We start from the raw sequence: 12,486 nt of genomic DNA on the forward strand, positions 1-12,486 counted from the left end.
TCAGGAGCTTCAGACCAGCCTGGCCAACATGGTGAAACCCCATCTCTACTAAAACTACAAAAATTAGTCGGGAGTTGTGGCGAGTGCCGGTAATCCCAGCTAATAGGGAGGCTGAGGCAGGAGGATTGCTTGAACCCTGGAAGCGGAAGTTGCTGAGATCACACCACTGCACTCCATCCTGGGGGAGAGAGAGAGACTCCATCTCAAAAAAAAAAAAAAAAAAAAAAAGAAAGAAAAAGAAAGAGAAAATATAGGTCAAAAAATATATGGAGCATACAAGGAAAAACTCTTAGAAAAAGAAAAAAATGGAGCAGTCAAGAGACAGTAACAACCCTAAAAATCAGTTTCTCACAGAAAACAACAAGAAAATGTTTCGGAAAAGGTAAATTTGGTCAATGGTGTGAATATTGGACAGAGATAGGAGGTGAGGCTATGAGGAAGCTATTAGCTTGGCTCTTAGGAACATGAGACATCAAATTTTCCACCATTATAAATTGGCTTCTTTGGTGAGCTACAGGTCCCACGTTCTACAGTAATTCTGATCAGCCTATGTGGTTAAAGTAGGATTTACTTCATCTCAGATTTCAGTCCTAAAGGTGTGACCCTGTCCACAGTGATTTATTCAGAAACAAGTACACAACCTGAGTTGAACCATGTATCCTGCATATTATTGCAGTAACTATCAGGAATGATGGTTTTTTATTCTCTTCTATTTGAAAGTGGCAAGGAAATTGCGATATGTTAGGAGACACTCTGCCACAGCATGAAGAAAGACCATGTGAGAGAGAATACATTTTAATCCCAAACTACTCTTCAGTTTTGCAACTAGCTATCTTTCTCTATCTCTCTCTCCTTCTTTCTTTCTTTCTCTTTCCTTCCTTCTTTCCTGATCTCTATTTCTTTCTTTCTTTCATTTTTTGCTTTTAATCCACTTTCTACAGGGTGAATATGATTTCTGTCTCTTGTTATTGAGGTCATAAATAAAATGGATCATTGTAATTCAAGAGAAAAGTTTCAACAAAACGGCTGGAACAAAATTCACACGTGTCAATGAATGAATGAGGGTAGAAAAATGAAAGCATTAAATATGCAGTACTCTAAAGACTTTGGGCAGTAAGTGGAAGAAATTATAAGGGGAAAGCAAGTGCCAGCATGTTACAGAGATTTTTTTAAGAACACTCTTTGTTTTCCTAAGAACAAAGAAATTTCAAGAACTAAAATGATCTGAGCACATTTTAAGGCTGGGGATAGAGAATAGAAAGAAAAGAGAATATAAGTGCAAGAATGAAAGAGATCTATGTCCTCACATTTATGTTGTTTTGAAATGCTGTATCTCGAGGTGGTAACTTCTGATAGAAAGTACTAAAACTCTTTTCAGAGTGACAATCACCTGTCTCAATCTGATTCATGGAAACAATTTCACAAGTAAATGTGAATAGAAAAGAAAAAAGAAAATTCAGGAAGAGAGAAAAGGTGTGAGGTACTTTATAATATCAAACTATGACAACTAGTACATCATTTAAGGAGCTGTGTTCTAGTGTATGGTCAATGTGTATTTTTTGAGTCTTTAACTAGTGTTTTAATGCTAGAAATTTTTATTTAATATGTCATAGTTTTCACTCCAATGCCCAGCACAATGCTACAAACAGGTGTTTGTTTTAACTTTTTTTCATGTATGATCTGAAAGTGCAAACTATATGTATATATATTTTTAAGTTTGTACTATATAAAATAAATTATATTAAATTAAATAGTTAATAAAAGTCCTACATTTTCGTATAATGATAAAGTGATTAAAGCTTGTGGACATATGCTTCCACATCAAACCTTTATAGTTCTGTCCACCCTTATCTCTTATAAAGCTCTTTTATTGGATCCTATTCTGAATGTAGAAATGCAACGTAGTAAGTTTGTTCAAGAGCTTCCTTCACAGAAACCTAAAATAGAATTTTGTTTTTGTTTCTGTTTGTGTATGTGTGTGTGTTTTAAAAATACCAGCACAGAAACTGGCTCATAGCAGGTGTTCAAATATTGTCTTTTTTGTGCATAAAATAATAAAAATATTGAATATAAATAATTAAATTACATGATCATTTCTCCCGTTCCTTTTTTCTCAGTTTTTGAAAACTTCAAATACTTGCCCTATTCACGAATCATGTACAATTTATTCAGAGTGCAGTAAAGAAGAACAAAACATCTTCCATCATTAAGTGATACAGAATCTCACTATACTGTCTTCATTCAAAAATTCAAATTGGCTTGCTTTTATACTGTCTATACTTCTGATATATATATATATATATATATATATACAGTTTTACATATTCCCTATTTATTTATCCCTTATTATTAATATTCTGAAACAAATTCAGAATTTCTTTCTAAATATCTATTTTGGATCAGAAAAGCCCTAGATATATATTTGCTACAAGACAATGTGAATTAGGGAACCTAAAATGCTAGCTCCTGATCTACTTGGTAGCGCAGGTGCTGGAATGGAAAATTCACTGGGATGGGTTCTGGGTTCACAGCAACAAAGTCCACAATCTCCTGTGTCATCAGATCCTCTCATTGTCTAGCCTCTTATCAATCAAATATTATTCTTTTCAGAAAGCTTACATATTAGGGCTGGCATATGAAAAGGCAATCCAAGGCATGCTTTTAGGTAAATCACCATGTTTCAGACAGATTTCAAGTATATTTTTATTAGAAAACATATTACTTTCTAACTATAAAAAAGTCTTCATTCCCTAACACAAAACAATCTTCTTAACATACTTTTGAAAATTGGGATTTTCTTTCTCTATTGTTTATATAAATTTATAGGGTATAAGGGCAATTTTGTTACACATGTACTGGTCAAGTCAGGGATTTAGGGTCTCCATTAGATTGTACGCATTAAGTAATTTCTCATCACCCACCGCTCCCACCCTTCTGAGTCTCCACTGTCTATCATTCCATTCTCTACGTCCATGTGTACACCTTTGTAAGCACTCACCTATGAGTGAAAACATGGAATACTTGTCTTTCTGTATCTGGCTTATTTCACTTAAGATAATGAGTTTCACTCCAATAGAATGAACTCCAATGCCTGTTGCCGCAAAAGACATGATTTTATTATTTTTATGGGTTAATAGTATTCCATTGTGTATATATACCACAGAAAATTGAGATATTCAATATAACTATTAAAACGCAAAATCAAATTGAATTAGATGTCCAATATGACATACGTGTTGCTTTGTCAAAATCACCTCGGTGTTTACGTTCATACTCACTTTTCAACTTGTTTTATGTTGCCAAAATAACCCTGCTACCAAAATCTAACAAGAACATTATAAGAAAGAGATGTTACTGACCAATATACTTTATGAACAAGGACACAATTATCCTCTAGAAAATGTTACTAAATTGAATTCGGCAAAACACAAAATGAATGTTACATCATGACCAACTGTAGGTTTTCCCAGGAATTAGATACCGATTTAATGTTGAAAAATTAATATAATTCACTATGTTTATAGAATTAAAAGGAAAAATTATATAATCAGTTCAATGGAGGAAGAAAAAACATTTGACTAAAATCAACATCTATTCAGAAAAGACACTCTCAGCAAACTAGAAATTTTTAAATGAGAATAGAGGGGAACGTTATCAATCTGATAAAATGTATCTGCAAAATATTTATAATTAATATCAAAATCAATGGTGAAATATTGAATGTTTTTCCCTGAAAATTGGGAACAAGGTGATAAGGTCCACCATTGACACTTTTATTTAATATTAAATAGGAGGTCTTAGCACAATAAAGAAAAATATTGAATTTCAGGAATTTCAGGAAATAAAAATAATGAAAAAGAAATAAAAGGCACATAGATTATAAAGGAAGAAGTAAAATTATATTTTTTCCCCAAGAACATAATGTTTATATAAAAATCCCAAAGAATCTACCAAAAAAAACCCCACAAAACTAATATCTAAATTCAGCTACATCATGGTATACAGACTCAATATACAAAAAGCAATTATATTCTTATATCCTAGCAACAATTGAAAATTAAATTTAAATAATAAAATATAAAATAATATCAAAAGCAAAACATTTAGAAATAAATTTAACAAAAAGATGAAAGATCGTCATAATAAAAACCATAAAATATTCTGAAACTCTAAAATATTTAAATATAATACATGGATAAACGTACCAAGTTCATGGACTGGAAGGCTCAGTATTATTATTTATTTATTTATTTTGAGGCAGGGTATCACTCTGTCACCCAGGCTGGAGTGCAGTGGCATCATCGTAACTCACTGCAGCCTCAAATTCCTGGGCTAAAAGAATTCTCCTGCCTCAACCTCCCAAATAACTGGGACTACAGGCACACACCACCATTTTCTTTAAATTTTTGTAAAGACAGGGCCTCCCCATCCCACCCAGGCTGGTCTTGAACTCCTGGGCTCAAGTGATCCTCCTGCCTCAGCCTCCCAAAATGCTGGGATTAAAGGTGTGAGTCACCATTCCTGACCTAACTCAGTATTATTAAGATACAATTTCTTCTCCTACATCCCTCTAAAGACTACACAATCCCACTGAAAATGCCAGTTGGATATTTGTTGAAATTTCCAAGTTGATTTTAAAATGTACATGGACAGAACCAAGATTTAGAATCGGCAATCTTGAAAAATAAAAAGAAGAAAGCTGCGGTACTTATAACACCTGACATTTGGAATTACTGTAAAGCTATAATAATCAAGACTATAATAATCAAGACAGTGTGTCACTGGCATAGAGATATATATAGCAAAAAGGAATAGGATAGAGAGTCTACAAGTAGAACTATACATGTACAGTAAATTGGTCTTCGACCATGTTGCCAACATAATACGATGAGGAAAGAATGATTTTTTTTTCTTTTTGTGTATTTTTAAAATTGGTGCTAGAACAATTAGATCCCTCTTTGAAAAAAACATTCACCTCAACCCTAGCCTTACACCACCCACAAAAGTGACCCTGAGATTGATTATAGGCCAAAGTGTAAAAGCTAAAACTATTAGGCTTCTAAGAGGAAATATAAGACAGCATATTTGTGACCTTGGCCTAGTAAAGATTTCTTACACTAGATTTTAAAAAAGGACTAATCATAAGAAAAGAAAAAATGGACTTTATAAAATAAAAGATATATGCTCCTAAAGACTTAAAAAATGAATAAGCAAGCCAAAAGTATAAGAAAATATTTGTAAGACATATATCTGTGGAATTCTTACAACTCAATAATAAAAATACAGATAACACAATAAGAAAACAGGCAAAAGATTTGAACGGACATTTCCCAAAAGTGGGTATGTAATTGACCAACAAGCACATGAAAAAAGTGCTCAATATTATAAGTCATCCTGGAAATGCAAATTAAAATCACCATGAGTTACCACTACACAACCAGCAGAATGGCTATTTTTTAAATGACAACATTGTTTACAAAGGAAGGGAACAATTAGAACTTCAGACATTGCTGATGGGACTGAAAAATAGTACCACGACTTTGGAAATCTCTGTCGCAGTTTCTTTTAAAGTCAAATGTACAACTACCCAGCAATTCCTCTACTAAAAATTCATTCAGGACAGGCACAGTGGCTCATACTTGTAATCCCAGCACTTTGGGAGGCCAAGGCGGGCAGATCACTTGAGGCCAGAAGTTTGAGACCAGCCTGGCAAACACGAGGAAACATCGTCTCTACTAAAAATGCAAAAGTTACCCAGGCATGGTGGCACATGCCTGTAATCCCAGCTACTCGGGAGGCTGAGGTAGGAGGATCACTTGAACCTGGGAGGCAGAGGTTGCAGTGAGCCAAGATGGCACCACTGCACTCTAGCATGGGTGACACAGAGGGACTCTGTCTCAAAAAAAAAAAAAAAAAAGCATTTATTCAGGATATAGAAAATATATGTTACCAAAATTACTTCTACAAAAATGTTAATATCAGCCTTATTGATAAGGCTGTAAATAAACTAGAAGTAACCCAAATTTCCATAACAAGAGAATAAACAAATTATGTATATTTACACAATGGAATACTACTCAGCAATATGTTCCTAAAATGCAATAACATAGATTAATCATCACACTGAATAAAAGCTAGACACAAAAGATAGTTTACTGTATTATTTCAATTATATGAAGCTTTATAATAGACAAAGCTAAGTCATGGTAAAAGAAATCAGGTAAATCGTTGCTCACAGGTGTGATGAATTGCCTGGAAAAGAACACAAGAGAAGTTTCTGGAGTGATGGAAATATTCTATATCTTTATTCCTTTTGTAATCTATGTACTTTATTCAAACATTTAAAAACATTATTCTTAGACAGGTTTTGTGCAATTGCCAGTAGGTTGTAAAAGCCTCGTGCTAATGGCAGGACTTGAAAACTAGTTGCCTGGCTCTGGAAACTGTAGTCTTATTTACTAAAGTGTGGAAAAGAAATTTATAGACTCTATATTCTCTAGTTCAGTCTTAGCTAGGCATTAAACTGAAGCCAGAAACTGCAAGCCACAATTTCCCATTTACTAAGAAAATAAAAATAGTGTTATTAGAAGATATGCATTATGCCTTGTTAGCAGTTGGAAAAAAAGGTAAGTTCATCATTCCATATCAGTTACCATAAATGTTATGTTAAATCTGTATTTTTGTATCTTATCCTCAATGATTACTCTCTCTGAGGTAAAGAATAATCAACACCCACTGTTATGTTTATTTTTTCCTTTTGTAATCTGAATTTTTCAGAAACATTTTAATTAAATTGCCAAGGAGACACATGAAAAGCCACAGAAGCCATCTTAAAAACATTAGAAGGTTTTCTAGCTTCTTGTAGCTTTTAGATGAACAAAAAAAAAACTACACTGATGATATCATTCATAATATGACCAAATATAATCAGGCATGGGTTTTATGAAGTGTGACTATTTACTTTTTTATACTTTATTATTCCAAACAGTTTGCTCAAATTTGGAGATTAAAAGGTTACATGTCAGGTGTCCATAAACATCTGAGTGAAAGCTTTTAATAATATAAATGTTATCTTTTTAATAGTATAAATGTTTTCTTCTTTCATTGTTATCATTTTGCATTGAATACAAATAATTCACACAGAAAGGAAAGCTTCACAGCTGAAATATTTTAAAAAGATGTACTTAAACGTACTCTTCCAGCAACTTGACTTCACTTGATTAATTAGCTTTCAAAACTCTATTTAATTTTGAGACTTCTTTAAATCAATGCTATGAAAACTGAGACATGCTTACAGAATTAATTTTTAAACATATTTTCTTAGCAAAGTAGAAGATATATATATATATAGAGAGAGAGAGAGAGAGATAGAGAGACAGAGAGATGTAATATGCATATCTAAATATATATTGGAAGCCCACATGTGTAAGTCTGCTTACTAAGAAACCCAAAATGCTTCTTGTAATATAGTTTGTAATAAAAATTCCAAGCATTGCCACTTAAAACTTGTAACTAAAAATATTTATTACAGGAAATAATTGTGTTAGGATGTTTGTTGCAGAAAATTGTTTGCTCACCCAAAGTTGAATAGCACATATATTTTTAGAGGTTGTTTTATCCAAAAATCTTGTGATAATTAACTCAGTATGATCTTGCTCTAATTAACTGAAGTATGAGTAAAAGAATAATATAGTTTCCTAAAATTAAAAGCATAAAGGTATTGTAGCAGGCCAGGTCTCACTAACACAGGCCTCCATAACAACTGTTTCGGCACTGACTTGGTGGTTAAGTTAAATATTAAAAGCTGATACAGCCAGTGCCCTTTTACAAAGGCTGAAATGTAACAAAAGCCCACCAAGAGTTTTGCCCAGGTCTTTCCTGAGGCTTAAAGCATGACAAGATAAAGAAGGACTTCTTGACAGGACCTGTTTAGGATTAGACAAGTTTTACTGGGGGTCTGAAGAAACTCCCCAAACCTCCATGGTTTAGCAGAAGACAAGATAAGGGTAATCACCCCAGCACGTGGACCCATTTAGATTAAGTAAATTTACCGAGGCTCCAGAGGAAGGGCTTTAGGACTCAGATCTTAGTTACAGATTAAAGGAAGTTAATCACTTATCTTTTTAGATGAATGCATACTTACACATAGACATACAGCTTAGAAGGTATATAAGCTCGGGGAAACTTTTGAGTTGGTCTGGCGATAATTTCCAGGCCTTCTCCCTGTAACCAGTTACAGAAATAAAAACTCTCTTCCTCCTCAGTTCATCTGCATCTCGTTATTGGGCTGCGAGAATAAGCACCCCAACCCTAAGTTTGGTCTGGGAACAGTAACCTTCTGGTAAAATTTACATGTCAAAAAATGACTCAAACAAAAGCATTTTAAAAACTGCAAAGACTCATTTGCCTATGACAATGTTAAGTTACGTTGGCCTACGGAAGCTACTGATGTTATTTATGATAGCAGAAACCAAGCTTCTTCAATGTGTGATTACCAGTACCTATTTAATGGCTGGCAGGGCCATTAAATAGGTACTGGCTGGCAGGGCCTAATTAAAGTTAGTTTACTAAAGGTTATGAACAAATCATGATTGTAGTCTTATTTCTCTGAACATTGGGAGTTATTTTTAAATTCCAAAATGAAGAGAAATTTTATTAAAATTTTGAGAAAAGAAAATCTAGAATTATAATTAATTTTGTGACATTCAGGAAAGATGAAAAGCTAAAAATGCGAATAAGAAAATGTAAGAAGGCAAAGTAATCAATGTATTCATAGCAAGAGAATTTTAATAGTTTTGGTTTACATTCCTAATCTCAGACTGCTAGACCATCCTTCCACAGCTCCTAGGACATAAAATCAGTTAAAATTCATTTTGCGTAATTTATATTCAGTCTAAACTATCCTGTTTACCCAATGTTTAAATTTGTTTATTTTGCTACCAAAAAAAAAAAAAGCCTTTTGGAAAGTCTTTGACTCTATCACCTACTAGCTGCCAAGCAGCTGGTCAAGAGAAGCTCAATAGTCCAAATAAAATACCAATTTTAGAAGCTATTTTCAGTTAAGAGACTGGACTCTAGAATTCAACATATCTGGAAAGTTTCCCAATAATGGAACAGATGAACTGTCTCTTTTCTCCTGCTTAGCTACAGGGAAAATCTAAAATTTTAAAAATAATCATCACCCAAACCTTAACAGGTTATGATGCTGAAAATCAAAACAAAACAACAACTGCACTCTTTCCAAATTTTCAGATTTCTCATCATCTAGCATTTGTATAAATTCCTTCCGAATTAAAGCTTAAACTATATTCATGAGTTAAATGGCATTATGTTAGAGGTATATAGACTTATGTATGAATTCCTTTCATGAAGAAATACATACTCTCTTAAGCAGGTTTCCCTACCTTTATCTAATGTTTTCCCATTTTATTCTAAGTGGAGGCCTATCTTAACCTCTGCATTGTTATTGATGTGTGTAGAACATTCACATTTAAAAGAAATATCTACACATTTGGGCTTAAATCTACCACGTTATTATTGGCTTTCCATGTATCCTTTCTGTTTTTTTGTTCTTTTTCTGCCTCCTTTGGGACTGATTGAATTTTTTACGTTACATTTTTTCTCCATTTTTTATTAGCTATTATTCTTTATGTTTTAGTGACTGCTACAGAGGTTATATCTCTTTTACTTATCACAAGGTAATTTCAAATATTTTGTCATTCACTCACATTAAAAGAGCCGTACAATCTTATACTCCCATTTCTGACCTGTCTTCTGTCCTATTGATGTCAGACAGTTTGTTTCTATGCCTATTATAAACACCACACATTTGTATTACTTTTTTTTAATCTTTAAACAGTAAATTACCTTTTAAGTGTTTTTTAAAATTAGGCAAACCTATCTTCTATATTTATACATGTAGCCACTATGTTTGGCACTTTTTATTCCTATGTGTAGGGGCATATTTCATTCTGGTATCTGATATTAATAAACTCCTTTAATATTTCTCATAATGCAGTACTATAGGCCATAAATTTTCCCAGCTTCTTTTTCTGAAAAACTTTTTACCTTTATTTTTGAAACACAAGTTTTTCTTGGTGTAGAATTCTAGATACTTTTTTTCTTCTAGTACATTAAAGTTGCTACTCAATTATCTTTTGACCAGCAAGCTTTCCGACAAGAAGTCTGCTGTTTCATTCTTCTTGTTATTTTGTCCATACTATCTGCTGGTTTTTTCAGTCTGACTACCTTTAAGATTCTTCTTCTTTATTAGTGGTTTTGAGCAATTTAATTTTTATGTACCTGGTTGAAGTTTTTTTTTTTTAATTATTTCTTTTACTTGGGTGGTTGAATTTCTTGGATTTCTGGACTTCTAATTTTTATCAAATTAGGAAGTTTTTCAGCCATTATTTCTTCAAATGTGTTTCTGATATTCCCCTCTTGATTATATATATACATATATATATATGTGTGTGTCTATATGTCTATATATATATGTGTGTGTCTATATATATATGTGTGTGTCTATATATATATATGTCTGTGTGTGTGTGTGTATATATATATATATGAATGATATTTTCCCATAGGTAATTGATGTCCTGTTCTTTTTGGGGGGCTTCATTCTGGATAGTTTTACTGCTAAATATTCTACAATGTGTAATCAATTAATCACAACCAATAAGATTTTTTTAGATATTATTTTCATCTAGACATTTCACTTGGGTCTTATATATTCCATTTCTCTTCTCATCATGTTCATGTTTTCTTCCATCTTGTACTTATGAAGATAATTTCAGTAGCTTTTTAAGATCATCATCTGCCATTTCTATTATCTCTCTCATTTTGTTCTGTTTTTATTGACTGATTTTTTTACCTATTTCTTGAATGCCTAATAAGTTTTTACTGGATGCTAAACATTTTGGGTGCTGAACTTTGTTTATGCCTTGAGATACTGTCGGATGCTGTCGTGACATTTCAAGTTAAGTAACTTGGCATCAGTTTGTTCCATTTGAACTTTGCTCTTAAGACCTGATGTGGGTAAAGCACACTAGTTAGTCTATAGTTAATTTAAAACTACTAAGGCCTAATCCTTCAGAAGATTCAACCTGATGGCCTGTGTATTAGGAGGTCTTTCTACTTGGTGGCTGGGAACACACATTATTTCCAGCTCTGTGAGTGCTGGCCATTGCTCAGGCTTACTGCTATCTAGTTCCCACCTCTCAGCCTGGAGGAATTTCCTCTCAGGCATGTGCAGATCAGTACCCACTGAAAGACCTTATGCAGATCTTAGGGATTCTGTCTTCTGAGCTCATTGAGACTGCTGGGCTGTGCTCAGGCTCCTCTCCACATGCTATGGCCTATAAGCTATAAGCTGCAGCAATTATAGAACTCACTGGTTTGTTTTTCTTCTCTCAGTTTTTCCTATGTCCCAATATCTGAAAGTCGTTGCTTCATATATTTTATCTAGTTTTATAGTTGTTCAATTCAGGTGAGTAGATCTGGTAACTGTTATGTATTATGCTCAGAAATATAAGTTCTAGCTTACTAATGACTTTTTCAACTCACTTTATTTAGTGTTTCTTTTTGTCATTTAAAGTTTTAATTTAATCGCTATGCTTTTTATTTTCAGAATTTATTATTTTTCAAAATGTATTGCTCTTTTATTTAGAGTTAGAATGATTTTTGTGTGTTTAGTCTAACTTTTCAAATTCTTTGGTAACTAGGTTTGCTTGGTACTATTGACTTTCACTCATGGTAGCTTGCTTCCTTACAATTTTGATTGTGTCCTGAATTAATAATCATTTTTCCAAACCAGATTTGTTTTTACCTAACTTAGGAGTCCTATGGTCTAGAAGAGAATTCTGGACCATGTGAGTAATGTAAATTTTTTTAATTCAAGTTCCATTTCTTTGGTTGCTGAGTTTGATGTCTCTCTTTTAAGTCTTTGGTGATTCTTGGTTGTATGTATTAGGATTTTTTTTTTTTTTTTGGCTGTTTGTGTGTGCTTTATCTATTTACTACCGCCTTTCTCCATTGATTTGCAGGTTGTGATGGGATGTAACAGATTAGGTGCACCTAGAACAGGTCTTCTGAGTATGGGGTGTCTACATTATTGCTTGGTATTCCTAGTCCTTAAGTCAATGACCTCTAGTTTATCCTAACAGCCCATATTCAACTCTCCTTAGGAAGAGGGAGGTGTTATTACCTGATGCTCCTTTAGTGGTTCCCCCATCACTGACTCTATCACTTACCCCGGGACTCCACTCCACTTACGCTTATTGCACGCCCCAGCCTTGGAAAAAGCATCCCCTTTCACAACAGTATTTCTTTTTTTTTTTTTTTTTTTTTTCCTTTTATTGTAATTATTATTATTATTATTATTATTATACTTTAGGTTTTATGGTACATGTGCCCAATGTGCAGTAAGTTACATATGTATACATGTGCCATGCTGGTGCACTGCACCCACCAACTCGTCATCTA

Source organism: Pongo pygmaeus, chromosome 14, assembly GCF_028885625.2.
Source record: "Pongo pygmaeus isolate AG05252 chromosome 14, NHGRI_mPonPyg2-v2.0_pri, whole genome shotgun sequence".
Classification (NCBI taxonomy): domain Eukaryota; kingdom Metazoa; phylum Chordata; class Mammalia; order Primates; family Hominidae; genus Pongo; species Pongo pygmaeus.